This window comes from Pinus tabuliformis, chromosome 2_2 (genome assembly GCF_031772625.1).
Source record: "Pinus tabuliformis cultivar Carrire ecotype Pingquan chromosome 2_2, CPIR1, whole genome shotgun sequence".
NCBI classification, from domain to species: Eukaryota; Viridiplantae; Streptophyta; class Pinopsida; order Pinales; family Pinaceae; genus Pinus; species Pinus tabuliformis.
The window spans coordinates 787,763,445-787,779,776 of record NC_142300.1 but is presented as its reverse complement, the minus strand read 5'-3'; positions in this window follow the sequence as shown (position 1 = coordinate 787,779,776).

The following is a 16,332-nucleotide window of genomic DNA, read 5'->3' as shown; positions in this document are numbered from 1 at the left end:
GACAAGCTCAAGCCAATACTTAGCCAATTCTGCGACCTACGAAGCTCCTATTTCCTTGTGTTGTTCCCTTGGGAATTAACCCATATTTAATTGGGAAATCCCACAATTATGAATTGCCCAATCCTCATAGGCCTTCCTCTAATTTCATGCACCACTTGTACAATTAAGATGACTATACAACTACTACTACTGCAGGTTACCACTAGTTGACCACTACTGGTTACACCCCACTACTGCAGGTTACACCCAGTGTTGGATTTCCCACTAATTCCTCCATCAATTGGAACTAGTTTAATTGGATTTAACTCAGTTAAATTGGATTAAATAATTATATTAAAAAAACTAAACCAAGTCTCCTAAAATGTAGGAGACACTCTACATGACTCAATTCAGACCCTCAACTCGAATTAACTGAGCCAACTAAGTCAAATTAACTTATCTAACTATTACAAGTTGTCATGAGATGTGGAATTACAATTTTATTCCTAATTTAATTCAAGAACAAATTAAATTATGATTTTTTTCTTGATGCTATTTTTAACATTTATTGTTGTTATTTTCAACACTCCCTCTCAACAAGAAAGGAATTCAACTCTATCCTGATTCGGTACCTTTGGAATGTTCTGCATGCAACTCTTGTCATTGTTATTGTTGCCACTGCAAAAAAAAAGGCATCCAAACAAAATAAACTCAATAAATTGGGTCTGCAACTGTCTACTGGGAAAATTGTGTTGTTGTTGACTCTGTTACTGAGCCTCCTGCTCTGTTGTCAACACTGCTCTGCACTCCTCAGTGTCTGCCTGACACTGATCCTCCTACTACTGGATATTGTGCCCCCCCCGTAACAAGGTAATGATCCATGAGACAAACACACCTCAATGGACCCTGCCCAATTTTTAAAACTCTTGGACTAAGGTTTCATATCGCCCCACCTCACACCTGGAGGTATGGTTGCATGTGCTCCTTCTTCCCACTTGGCTTGAAATCCCCCCTACTGGAGTTCTCTGCTTGAGTGGATGTCTCCACTCGGTCTCCTCTCTACTTCTCCAATTGTGGCTGCTCCACAACTTGCTGAGGCTTCTTCTGAGGCTGCATGTTGAGAGGTAATTCATGCTCCCTCTCAACCACCAAGTCTCTAACCTTTGCCTTGTTCCTCAAGGCTTTGCATGCATCTTGTACCTCAAGTGCATACAGGTTCTTAACCCGCACACTGATCGGTTTCACTTGTCCTGTGACAACATGTTTAAGGAAAACGTTTCCTTTGCTAAAAATCACATCGTAACCACGGTCTTCCAATATCGTGATGGAAACAAGATTTAGTCTTGGAACATGCATCACACCTGTGAGTATGAGAGAGGAGCCAGACTCCCTCTAAAAAGTAACAGTACTGATGTCAGCCACACTATACCTCCCATCATCTCCAAACTCTATGTTTTGCTTGAGGTCTTTCTCCTCCTAGTCACTAAAGAGATCTCTATTCCCCATCATATAGAACGAGGCATCATTGTCGAGATACCACATGCTTCCCATTACAATGCTTGCCATGCATGCAATGAGAGTGAAATCAAGTTCAAATTGTGAAGCCAAAGCTTCACCTACTGCTGCTACTACATGCTCCTTCTTGCTTGCTTTCTTCTGTGGGTATTTCATAGCATAGTGCCCGAACTCGTGACAGTGAAAACACTTTATGTTCGACAAGTCCTTCTTCTTGTCACCCTCCATGCCTTGGGACTTCTTTCCCTTAGATTTATTTTTTTTATTGACTAATGAAAAGTCCTCTTCCATTTCTTTGGATGAGGTCCCATCTCTGGTGTTCCAGCGAATCTCTTCTTGTACCAAATCAGACCATAAATCGCTCCCACTTTGGTAGCTTCTACCTCCCATTAACCGAGTCTTGGTAGTTGTGCCAGATATTGGGAAGGCCTAGAAGTGCTAGGCTCACCATATCGTCTTCGACAACTGTAACACCGACACTTCCAAGCTCATCTTGACATTGGGTGAACTTGCTTAAGTACTTCGGTATTGAGTCACCCTTCTCCATCTTGATCTTTTTGAGTTTGTCCTTCAGTGCCAACTTCTTGTGGTCACTGTTGTTTTGAAACAGGGCTGTTAAGGCTTTCCACATTGCAAATGGAGTCTCTTTATCGTGGAGGTTCGAGACAATATGATCTCGAACTCCTTCTAGGATAATCCTTCTTGCCTTAGCCACACACTTTCTCCACTCTGCTAGATCTTGAGCATCAATTGGCTTAGGAATATCATTGTCTATGAATTCCTTAAGCCTGTTGTCTTCCAACGCCGCCTCCAACCTATCCTTCCAAGTAGTATAATTAGAACTACTCTCAAGGGCATGTTCAAGTTTCAATTCGTAGAATGACATCCTCTTGGCTCTGAAGTATGATACTGCAAATTCGATTTCTCCTGCAAAAGACAAACTTGTATTCTCCTCTTCTATAGTGATTTCAGCTCCGATACCATGTAGAAATTTCTTGTAAATTCAAACTGTAGATTGTAATATACTATAACAATTGACTTGAGTATACTCTACTCATCAACAGAAACAATAAACGATCGATGAAATCATGAAGCATATAAGAGAAAGAATTCAATCACACATAACACAATGATTTTCTAGGGAAAGCCACAGCTAAAAAACCCTGCTATTTATATATTGCATTAATAAGAAAATATGAGAAGATTACAATGCTTTGCTCAAGCCCGAGCAACCTCTACACTATCTCTATCTATCTCACTGCTTCCCAGACAAGCTCAAGCCAATACTTAGCCAATTCTGTTGCCTTCCAAGCTCCTATTTCCTTGTGTTGTTCCCTTGGGAATTAGCCCATATTTAATTGGGAAATCCCACAATTATGAATTGTGTAATCCTCATAGGCCTTCCTCTGATTGCATGCACCACCTGTACAATTCAGATGATTATACAACTGATAGTACACTGTCCTTGAACTCCAATCTCAATTGGGTCTTTCTCTGATTTGACATGCATGAGTTAATTATGAGTGAATCTTTAGTTTACTGGTTGATCACTCCTGGTTACACCCCACTACTGCAGGTCTGCAGGTTACGCGGCATTGCTGGATCTCCCACTAATTCCTCCATTAGTTGGAACTAGTTTAACCGAATTTAACTCAGTTAAACTAAATTAAATAATTATAACTCAAAATAAACTCAACGAGGGCTCCTATAATGTAGGAGACACTCTACATGACTCAAGTTAGACCCTCAATTCAGATTAACCGAGCCAACTAAGTCAAATTAACTTAGTTAACTATTACAAGTTGTCATGAGATGTGGAATTACAATTTAATTCCTAATTTAATTCAAGGACAAACTAAATTAGGATTTTTTTTTCTTGATGGTATTTTCAACAAATTTCTAAGCCATCGCCTGCCAACAAACAATTAGTGACAAATATTTTATATAATGTGATTATGTTTAATACAATCACTTAAACCAAATTGTTCAGTGATGAAAGCATTTGTCTATATGTAATTTTAGTTCTTTATTGTTGTTTTTACTTTAATTTACCTATCAATTACTTCTTACATAAGAAGCAGGTACTAAGTAGCAAGCTCCATATTACACTTGTTTAATAATAAATTGCTTGCTTCAAAATTATAAGAAGCACTTACATAGAAATCATTACCTTTTTCTTTATTTAAAAAAATAGTTGTTTTGATTGTTTAGACCCATAAATGCATTTTTATAAGATGAAGCTTTTGCTTTGGAATGAGGTATTAACAATTGCATGGAACTTTTTAAGGTTTTGGAAAATGTTACTATAATTTGAATATACTTATATAATTTTATAGGCAGTAAAATTGATTGTAATAATAAATTTTATTATTTGAAAAGTAAAAATAATTTTATTTTATTTTTAAATAATTAAATTTATTTAATTTAAATGATAATATTCAATTATTATTTTTTAATTATTATTTATAAATATATAATATTTCATTGAGTTCTAAACATTAACTAATAATAAAAATTTTAATTGATTATTTTCTTATCATATATTTTAGGATTTGATCATTTGATTTTCATAGAAAATATCATATATTTTACAATTTGATCATTTGATTTCCATAGAAAATTAGGGTAGGTCTAAGTGACTTCCCAATAACAAGGCATTCACTAATTAAACTAATCTAATCTTCCCTTTCAAATTTCAAATTCTATTTTTTATTAAGATAAAATTTACATTTAAATAAATTATAAATATAAACAAATCATGGCACATATATATTTATATCTATAATATGGAATAATAAAATATTTAAAATTAATAATTATTTAAATTTTTTTAAAGCTAAATTTAATAATTTAATAGATTTTTATTTATGAAGTGTATATTCGCTGGTTTGAGTGGAGTTTAGTTATTATTAAATTAGTAGTTAAATTTCATGAAGATGGAGGAATTGAGAATGAGAATTATCTTTGAGATAAAATTGTGTCATGAAGATTACACAATCCATACATGAACAAACGAATTTTCAATCCAACATTAAAACTAATATTAATCTCAACTTCAAAAACAAAACAACAAAATTTTAATATATAATACACTAGCGTAAATCCATCTTAATCTTAACTCCGTATCTAAATCTATCTTAACTCTGTATTTACTAGACGCCGAGAAAAATTAGTTCTCTTTTCACTAAAATTTACACCTTAAAAAATTTGATTCCTTCTTAACTCTGGATAAATGGAGAATATATATATATATAAAATTAATCCTTGGTACCTTAGAAGAGGGTAAATAGATCCCGAATTAATAAAATGAATATAAAATATATATAAATTTTAGATATCTCAAACATAGATATATGTTCTTATACACATTTTTTCCATTTATCATTGAAATGGTGGATCCCGAATTAATAAGATGGATATAAGTATATATATAAATTTTATATATCTCAAACATAGATATATCTTCTGATACACACTTTTCCCATTTATCATTGAAACTGATCTCAACTGATCAACCTATGCTTACTGAGCAAAGCTTTTCTTACACAGCTATGAACTTTACAGACAATGACATCCAAAAGCTGCTTTTGTTATACACACAACCAACCATGAGTCTGAGAGACAATGCCATGCAAAAACTGATCCTTATTCTTCTTTTACAGTGGAAATGCCTATGCAAACGAAGTTTTCTATACTCTACAGAGTCCAGACTTACATTAACTTGCAGAGCAAGGAATATTACAGGGTAATCGAAGGAACAGGGGTACGGGAAGAATCCCTGTTTTCTTATTTTACGTACAGTTGGATCCCCAAAACAGTACGTAAAATACTTTGGGTCACTGATATGAACCATCGGAAACCTATGAACTATATGTTCCGCGATAGAATGCGCGGGCAACTTTGTGTTTTACTGAACAGTTCCGTATTTCGGCTTGCGTGCGCGTCTTTGTCGGGGTGTTGGTATATTCGTCTTTCCACTTTAGTGTTTTTCCTTCTCCGGTATCAATATTAGCTCCTGAAGGCTGAGGGTAGTATGAAGGCAAATATCCTGTTAAACGCTATGGAAGACGAGGAAGGAATGGTTTCTGCTGCTTCAATGGATTCAACCTCTGTGTCTATCTGTTCAACTCTTTTCAACGTAATGTGTGTTGTGCCTGACAGACAGGAGCTTAGCTTTGTTGAGAAGGTCCAACTCCCGCAGGGCCAAATTTTGCTTCTTTGCAATGAGCTTGTTACCAATTCTGCAGTAGCAACGGGTACTCAATTTACTCAAGTGCGCATAGATTTCAATGCTCTGAATCAGCGATGCATACCTGTGGTAGGATTGTACGGGAACAAGCAAATGATGGTAGAGGTTTTCAGGAAGCAAGGCTTGTTGGGAGAAGAAGTTGTTCTTGATCAGTTGGCGCCAGGACTGTACGCAATAGTTGAAAAATCGGCCATTTTTGTTTTCTACTGGCATGAAGGTCAGGATCTCAAAGAAGCCTCGAGGAAGGACGTTTCTTGTAACTTCATTCGATATCTCGTAGAGCTTTCCGATTATCTGTATGTTTGTGTTCAGGGCTACTATCCTTTTGAAGCTTCAGCTTCTTCGGCCAGAACTGCTGCTTTTAAAGGGAGACGCACGAAGAAGCTTCAAATAAGCCATGTGAAAAACTCTGAGAACGATGTCAGGCTTTCCGATGGATTTAGTGTTTCCATTGATAGGCAATTCAAGAAATCGGCTTCGGCGCCTCCCGTAGCACCAAGTAATGTTGTATTCTGTGATGGTTATAATCGTTGTGCTTTCTTGACTGCAGATTACAGGCCTTCAAGTATTTCTAAAAGGGCAGAGCAGAAATCTCTGAAAGCTAATCAACTTCGAAGTCAAATCGAAAGCTGGTCGAAGGATGGCGATTTGAGCTTCTGCAGAATGAGCAATGAACATTTCGTCTCTCTGCTACAAATTGGTTATTTTCCAAGATATGAGAAATACTGCAATTTCATGAAAATTCTGAACAATTCCATCGCAGAAGCCAGAGGAGGCGTTTCTGCGGAGTCCTCCATAGAAGCAATTCATAAGAGGGTCGTGGCCTCCTTTCTGAAAATTCTGCCAGAATACTTTAGTGGAGCACAACTTCTTGATGAGGCCTTGCCTGGGACCTCTTCACAAAATCATCAAGAACTTCGCGGCTCTCATTCTGTCGACAGGTTTGATCAACTGCACCAAGAGTTGAGTGAGATCTTAGCAGGCAAAGATTGTGATAAGAAGCTCATCTACCACGGATCGGAGGTCAAGTTTACTGATCCTGTTGATAATGGTGGTCATTTTATCTTTAGGATTGAAGGGCTTCAGAAGCAAACTGGACCTGTTAGATATGGACGAGAAATAATTTTGAAAAGTACAAATCCAAAGAGGGAGTTCAAGGCGACACTGCAACAATCCAACAAAGAAACCCTTCTATCGCCATTTTCATTTTCAGGTGAACGGGTAATCTTGAGAATGAAACGTCAACGTCAAGGGCATTTAGAAGGATCCCTTGAAGTTGTAAGTAGCAGTTCCATTGCTATACAAAGATGGGTTAAGTCGTTTATTCCCAAGAAATTGCAGTGTTTAGGTAGAAACATCGGGTTCGTAGCATTGCTGGTTGCCAAAGGGGAAACTGACAATCAAATGCCCTCGGTTGGAATGCCTCTGATTGAGAAGATTTTGACCACAGAGAACTTGAAGAGTATTGAGCGCGACTTACCAGATGAGATTGTCAAGCTTTTCAAGCAATTCGAGCCAACGGATGGAGCTTCTGTTGATCGAGCGACGTCGGTCAAGCTCTTATCAAATAAACAGGTCAGACCAGTAATTTTAAATCTTTATAAGACATCCAGAGAAGAATTTGTAAATAATCTTGAATTCATGCTGAGGAAAGAATTCTGGAGCGCTTTTCAAAAGAAGCTTGAATCTCAAGTCACAGAAACCATAAATCTTTTACGGCAGAGCCTGCATTTAGAGGAAGACAAATTCCTCTCAGAAATGAAGCGTGAGATGTCAGTGATGAGAGACAAGCCTGTGTGCAGGTTCATTGAAGCTTTTGAAGTCCAGAATTCTTGGTTTAGGTATGAGCTTAATCTGAAGGTTTCAATTGAAGGACATGAAAAGCCTAGCATTGCATGGAACATTTCTGAGCTGATGCCAAAGAAAAATGATTTGGAGGAGTTAAGCCGAAACACTGAGCATCGGATAAATCCTACGTTCACCGATCAATTTGAGTTAGTCGTCCTTGACCCCGAGGTAGAACGAATACTAAAAGTAGTGGCCCTCAAGTCTGGTCACTTGTTAATGTTCATTCAAAATTTGGCTGATCCCTGCCTGTGTGTTTATAGTTGCCCGCGCATGGGTTCAAGGCTAGATCTCATAAAAAGAGTCAGGAGGGGTTATGATTTATTGTCTGTTGATGAAGGTACTCGATTTTTAGCCTTCTATGATAAGGAAACTTCTAAGGTTTCAGTACATAGATTTGGTGAATCTTTCCGCAACCTCGATTGGACAGGGGTGGATGTGGATCTCCGTAAATTTGCTGGCACTGGATTCTTAACCTGGATGCATCTGATACCGGGTAAAAGGGAATTGATCTTGATCGATGATACAAATAGGGTCAGGGTGGTGGAACTCCATATGAAGCCAATGATGAAACCCAAACCACTAATTCTTCCTTCACCTGTTTCGGTAGCTCTTGTTTCTGTGGATGGATCATTTCTATTTGTCTTCCACAAGTCCTCAGACAATCATGATGAAGCGGTAGAAGGTAGCAGGGATATGATGGAGGTGGATGAAAAAGCTATTGACTCCTCTGTCACGGTGTGTATATATGTCTTGGCTGATGTCATGAGCCACTTGAGGAGCATTCCCCTGAACAAAAGCTTCCGAGATTTGGTAGAGCTTCAAACGAAGATTGTGAATTTTGGATCACAGAGTCATCTTGTTTTCTTCAGTGGATCAGCTCCTGGTAACCTCTGTTCCTACATCTTGAAAATTATTTCAGCAAATGAAGTTGTTCAATTGCAAGCGATACAAAGTACAGAAAACAAGGTAGCTCAAGTGCCTGACGAAAGAAGAATTTCTGGATGTTGTCCACCCCTGGAGTATATATACCATATTTTTGACAAGTTTGCAACCAGTCCTGCTTTATTCGGTGAAGATAAGAAGGATGTGTTTTTCAATGTACTGTTAAACACCAAAGAAATTGATCAGAAATGTAATGAGCATGCATGTCAGAATGTCTTGAGATCTCTTCTTCAACAATTGGAGAAGGAAAAAGGTAAAGATTTCTCAAATACAGAGTTTCAAATTGATGTAAAAAGATTTGAACCATGGATATCTGGGGGAGCAGTTGATCTAACGGGCTTGGCAACTAAGGCTATGGGAACATGGATTCGCAGACTTGCTTGCCTTGTTCCTATCCAAATAGCCCGAGCAGAAAACAACGGATTGCTTGCTCTCAGGGATGGGTTTGAGATACCGCCGGAACTGAGTTATGCAGACTGCTTATCTCTGACAAATTTGATTACTTTTGGTATTTATGACACAGTTCTTAGGAACTGGGAAGGCGAGATTATAGTGATATCATCCATGGGAAAACAGAGCAGCGGAAAATCTTATCTGTTAAATCACCTGTCAGGGTCTCTTTTGGACGTAGCAGGTGGAAGGTGCACTGATGGAGTGTGGATGACTGCAAGAGCAGCAGAGAAACGCATCTATGTCGTGCTGGACTTTGAAGGACTGGGTAGTTTTGAGCGAACAGAGCAAGAAGATATGCTACTATCTGTTCTTAATGCAGCCATAAGCAACTTAACAATCTTCAACAAAAAGGTAACCTCTCAAACTCTTTGGGATTTTATTTCATTAATAATGTCATTAAAGAAACAATACGTATAATGGAAAATATAGTATATGGTATAATTGTTCATCTCTCTTTTATTAATACAGAGGGGATCTCAGTACCTTGCGAAATTTCACAAGCACACTCAGTAAGGGCAGAAATGGCTATGAATTCAATTTTTTTTCTTTCCTTCCAAAATGCAAATTCACGAATACTGATAATAACAAGAAAGTATTACAACTTTTAAAGCTGTCAGTCTTAACGATTTTAACGATTTTAAAGCGCAATAAGTTAAACCCTTAACTGAAAACATCTCCGTAATAGAAATTCCTTCATAAAACAGGCACAACAGGCTATTTCATTATCTCTCAAATTTTTTTACAATAAACATTGGCACCGCTTTTACAGGCATTTTTTTTTAATAAGTAAGGTTGCATAGATCTTCGAATTCTTGGTTTCAGTTTCATTTATATTAATTTTTCATTAGTGTTTGAGAACAACAAAGTTTTTAACTGTAATTGTTGTTTTCGCTATTTTTCATACAAAGTAATGGTTGTTTTTGCTATTTCTTTATACCATAGTTTTTATTTTACTTTTCCTTTATTATTTTTCATCTATTCACTTTTATTATTATTATTATATATATTTATATTATTACTATTATTATATATATTTATATTATTACTAGAATAATTTTCAAAATTATGGAAATAACCATAATCAGAAAAAAAAATGAACACACCATTCATACAAACTGATGCAGCGGTATCAACCCTAGGCAGTTCATTTGGTCTTAAAAAATTAGGAAAAAAAATGAACACACCATTCATACAAATTGATGCAGCAACATCAACCCTAGGCAGTTCATTTGGTCTAAACCCGAAGGGGTCATGAAGTTTCTAAAGGGAAATTTTTATTTCTCTCATTTTTAAATTGTGGGAATTAAAAGTAGTAGGATTTTGATATAGTACCATGGAATCTGAGACTGATAGGTTGTTAGTTTGTTAGATGAGCTGGTGTTTTGGGCAATTTCTTTTTACAAATAGAAGGCATTTAGAGAGAGAGTTTGAGAGAATGCACGAAGACGAGCTTAGAGAGAGAAAAGGAGTCTCGGCCCTCGGGGATCAGAGCAAAATCCACTCAAAGAGGAGCACGAGGGCTCTGCTGGACAACAATTGAGGCTGCAACTGTCCTCTATAAATACATCTTTTGAATTAAAATAGAATCATAGTTTTGCTTTTGTGTTTATTTCCCTTTGTCTGAGTATGTGTAATTACCTTGTTTGAAGGGCCCAATTCTCTGCGTCAGTCAAATATACATTGCAGGTAATCTCTGAGGTGAATACATTTGTTCCAGCGTGAGAAGTAACAGGGAAAAACAACTCAAGGTGAATAGGGACTTGAGTATCCAAGAAGGGAGAGCTCGGCCAAAGAACCACGGAACACCCCCTGTAAACATTTCTTAATTAAGTAATGGAATGCTCCTTTTTTATTATGTCATTGTATCTGAGTGCAAGCATTTTATTCCACCAGCTCATGTAAAATCCTCGAGAGGGAAATGTGCGAGTTAGTGTTGATACAGTACCGTGAAATTCCCCTCACAATTTACGCTACACTGAGTGTAAGTTTGAGAGGGCCTGTCCGAGGAGGTCATGTCTAATTCTGGTTTGAATCACTAGGTCGAGGACGAGTGTTTTCTATACATCCTGGAGTGAGCCCAGGTGCATCTTCGGGTTGAGCACAAGTGTCGAGTGACGTTCGGACACAGGATGGAAAGGTCGAAGAGTTTTGGGTTAAACAACATAAAGTCCGAGACATCTGGCCTTCGCAAGTTGAACTTCACGTGATATCCACTTGCATATGAAAGAAGGCGGAGTATGGAGTCCAGCCATAGAAATGGCTTCGGTGTAAAGTTGTAAACCAGGGCGACGTTAAATAATTAGGAGAGACGAAACAATGAGGAGGGAATGCAACCGCGATTGCGGACCACCTGGTTGCTGACAATTGTGGACCCCACCCGCAATCAACAAGGCACATTGATTTGCCATCGAGCATTTCAAACGTTCGATTCAAGGGATGAAACTCCCAGTGGGAACAAGGACTGTGGACCCCTCCTCTCGGCTAACATCACAGGGCCCTACCCCCCCGGCAGTTCACAGTCCCTTCCCGCGCGAGAAACCTCGGTCATCACCGAGGTTGCTTCGTCTGAGCACATCAAGTGACATGCACCTCGGCTAAGCCAGAGGTCAAAAGGAGTTTGGTAAACGCTTTCGGGCACACCAAGAGGAGCCCTGAGCGCAAAGTTTGGCCCTGTGAGAAAGTGAAAGAGGACCATGGCTAGCGTTAAAGCTTAGGTGCCATAATAACAAGGCAAAGACCTCGCAGTGTGATAGCGTTGTGTTGGCTCAACACCATCAAACAAAAGGAGATAATTCTGCAGCATGTATACTGCTATATAAAGTGGTATTAGAGCGCAGTAACACTCTTTGGGAATTAAAGAGAAGGTGATTTGTGGAGAACTGCAGCCAGCCAAGAGAAAAAAAAAGATTGCTCACGAAGGAAGGTAGAATATAGTTTTGAATCTTATTTAAAGCTGATAAAAGTGTTGTGTAAAGGAGGTTTCCAACCAGAGAGTAGACTTCTCGTGAAAATAAAAGAAAAGAGACACCGAGCGAGAAGGCAGAGGAATAATAGAGAGTTAGCAGCAGGAGAATTTCAGGTAGGGAACCCGAGCAAGATGCAGGGAGGAGATCGAGTCATTGAGACTCAGTCTAGAGCAGAGGATTTGGAGCAATTGGAAGAAGTACCAGCCAAGAAGCAGAGCTGGGAGAATTGAGATTTTGAGATCTCAGTGGTGAAGAAAACCTAGCAGGTAATAGGTCTTTAAATTTTTATTTAAATTTAGCAAGAAGCTAATAAGTGTAGAGATAGCTGCAGTATGTGATGGCGTTGACTACAACTAGGAAAGCTGTAAGAGGGAACCAATAGTGTTCTCAGGGATTGTGGCAAAGAACGCTACAACAGAGAGGCTGCATATGAAGTGTTCTGGCTGAGGTTGGAAGAGACTGGAGGACAGAGGAAGTCCTTAAGAGAGGAGAAGACAACAAGTGAAGTTCTCGAGAGGTGAGCAGAGTGCAATAAATAAGAGAGCAAAGGATGTTCAAGAGGTTCCATTGAAAGAGAGTGGAGGACAGAGGAAGTCCTTAAGAGAGGAGAAGACAAGAAGTGAAGTTTTCGAGAGGTGAGCAGAGTGCAATAAATAAGAGAGCAAAGGATGTTCAAGAGGTTCCATTGAGGGAGAACTTGTGATACCAAAGTGCCGAGCCAGAGGAAAGAGCTTGGTGAGGTGTCTGTGGAGCCAGAGGAGAGAGCTTGGTGAGGTGTCTGTGGAGGCTTGTTTGCAGCTCACAATGAGCATGTAGAAGCTCATGGAAAAAGAGAGAGATGACCACTACTGTCATGTAAAGGGTTTTGATGAAAGCCACAAGAAAATGGAGACAGATGCCAAAGCAGATGGCATCAAGGGAAGAAGGATAAACCAAGAAGAGTTTGATAGAGAGATCGCTGAGTTAAAAGAGAGACTCGGTATAATAAGCATGCTGCTGCAAGAGAGGGAGAAGTAATATCAAAGATATCTATGAGATTTGAAGAAGAAGATCCAATGGTCTGTTAGACAGCTGTATGCCAGGAAGTTGAGAAGGAGGTTGAAGCACCTGTTGTGTTCTCTATTGAGAAATTAAGAACTCAGAGCAGTTGAGTGTGAAAAAGAAAAGAGAATTTACTGATGTGAACCAGAGGAAGGAATACTCCTTCGAGAGGAGGATGAGAAAGATGTTGGGGAGAGACTAGTTGAGAGTTTCATGGACTGCATGAAAGGTTTAGACCAGCAAAAGGAGTTGATAGAAGATGTGGTGGAAGAGATATTGAATGGGGCTAGAAAACCTCATGATTTTAATACTGATGTTTGTGTATGGTTGCAGGTCACAGGAATAACAAGGAAGGATAGTGTCTAGAACTGTCATAAGAATAGAGGATAACGAAGGAATGGTTTCCCAAAGCAGTGGAGGAAGACAAAATTCAAAATCTGCCATACTGGAGGATAAGGCATCATTGTGTTATAAAGGCAACCAGAGTGAGAAGGACCATACACAACGAGAAAGATTGATGTTGAAGGCAACAGAAGAGGCGTGATGGCCTCATGTTTTTAGGGCTGATAAATTGTACGTGTTTGCAGGACAAGAGCCGGGACAAAGTTACAAACTGTCCAAAGGAAAGGAAAAGATGCAGAAATTACTTCTCAAAAGGAGAGGCAAGTAGAGATAAGGTTGAGGAATCGGCCTTGCAAAATATTGACAAAGATTGTTGTCACAACGAACCAGAATGAGTTGGCTGGTAGCCATGCTGGATATGGAGGACAACCATTGAAGGTTGTCATAAAGAAAAGGAGATAAGGCAAGATTGTGTCTAAGAGACAAAGACAAGGACAATTCAACAAATAAGAGAAAAGGCATTTAATAGTTGAATTGAGGTTTCTGTGATCTATGTCAAGTTATGAGAAAAAATATTTCGGCCTAAATCACATGATAGTACATTTGTCGATGCATTTTGAATCAACGAGTGTGGTTCATCGTCAGGATAAGTTGAAGAATCAGATCATGGCTGTATCTTAAATAGGGAGATCATACTTTCCAACGGCTAGGATTGACTGAAAAATGGCTATATTAGACTGGACCGGGCAAATGGCTATAATTGACCCAGAAATGACTATATTTGACTATTTAATTAAAATAATATTATTATGTTAAAAAGTATCTTATTTAATTTTAATTTTAAGTAAAATTTTTTAACCAATTATGAGTCCAAAATCTAGGGAATGTGATAAAAATTTCATAAAATTGTTATCCTGTATTACTATTAATAGAATAATTTTAATATTATATTAACATAAAAGAATTATTCTTATTATTAATGGCTAGGGTAACTTCTTAATATAAATTAATTAGTAAAACACTAATAGATTAGTGTGTAAGGATTTAATAATTATATATTATCAGGGATGTTAGTAAATGTAAGAATTATTTTAAGATATTTCATTAATTAGTTAACCAAAGTTATTAATCGAAAAGATTAGATGTTAATTAAACTAATAATAATTAATGTTATATTATTTTTATAATAATGTTATATTATTAATCTTATTAATGCTGGTATGTGTAACTGATTAGTATAAATTTAATATCGAGGTTATTTAATGGGAAAAAGTATTACTAGATCTAGGGATGTTAATAAACAGTAAAGATTTAGTAATAACTAATATAATATTAACTATTGTTATACTAAATCATTTGGATTAGTTAAGAAAAGGTAATATCTATATTAATATTTAATGTATATTATTAGTAATATTAACTAAAAATAATGATATTAGTTATTATTATATTCTAGTTATATTAATATTCTAATTATTAATGGTTAGGGTAATTAATAGTTTTAGGAAAAGTTAGTGATAGTAAGGATTTAATGTATTATTATTAAATGAAGGGTAACTTGTTAATATGAATTTATTGGTAAAGTTGTATACATATCATAGGTTGGATAATTTAATCTATCTAGATAGTTATGAAAAGGACCATATAAAAATAGATAAATAAGGGTGATATTTTTGAGAGGATCAAAAGAATAAGGTTCAAGAAAGCAGGCTAAAGATAAAAAGGGAAAAAATTATTTAGAACACACTATGAATAGAGGGAGGAATAGAGGGAGGGGAAAGAAAGGGAAGAAACGACAGCAAACCTGTGACAACAAAAAGAAATATGGATCCTGACAAACATACAAAGAAGGAAGCTGCAGGTGCTAAGGTAATGGATTTGCCTTTAGAAAATAAAATTTTGCCGAATGGCTAGGAAGGTGTGTTAACAGGCCTGGAGCATGGACAAATTGTCCAAAAGGGAGAAGAGAACACACATTTCCTTCAAGGAGACCAAAAAGAAAAGAAGGATTCAACCAAGGGTGGACAATCTTTAAAGATTGTCCTAACAGAAGAAGAAGGCTCAGGGACTGCTTCATAGAAGAAGCCGGGGCAAGAAGAAATCAGATTGTTTCCAAAAAGCAATCAAAGGCAACCTTGCAAATAGTTTACAAGGACAACCATGACAACAAACAATGGCAGCCATGCTGAAGGTGAAGAACAACTCTCAAAAGCTGTTAAGGAGAGCGAAGATGAGGTGGACAACCTCACAAAAGGGAAAGAACAACATTCCAATTCAATGTTGTTAAAATTTATGGATGATTGCTTAGATAATCCATGGTTTGAAGAAGCTTTTACGAGAAATAAAGGAAAGAAGCAGGAGGACGCTGAGATGCCTCAAGGATCTAAATATTTGATAAATTACAGGGTGTAATGACTGCTGGGGTTGTAGAAGATGGTCAACAAATGTTGTCAGAAGGAGGAAGGGAGAAGCATGAGACAAGTTTGTCTCATGAAATTGAAATTTTATTTCATTTTTCAACCCGGGAGTATGGAGATGAAACTGTTTTGAAAGGTAACTAGTAGCTTGCAATAAATGGAATTGTATATTTTGTTGAGGAAAGAAATGGAGGAGAACCAACCATGAATGAACCGAAGAATTGTTGTAATAAGCCCATATCTTGTGCAAAAGCTGGAGGTACATCCTTCATGAAGCAGTTATGGGAAAAACTACCAGAGTCCTTTAAAAGGGTACCTGTTGATGAAGAGTTAAAGCAGCAAGGATATGGCAGTAAAGACGTGGCAATTGAAGCCATGGAATTTTTGGAGGGACTGCTGCAAATCAATAGTATCAACAGTTTGGTCCAGCAAAATAATGAGCTGGCCACTGGAATTGAGAAATTGTGGAGGTTGAGGGTACTGTTGACCACACTTTGTCAACAATCCAAGAAGCAGAGTATATAGCAACAAATAAAAATTTTTCAAGTTAATATCATCATTCATCTTCCATTTATATGAT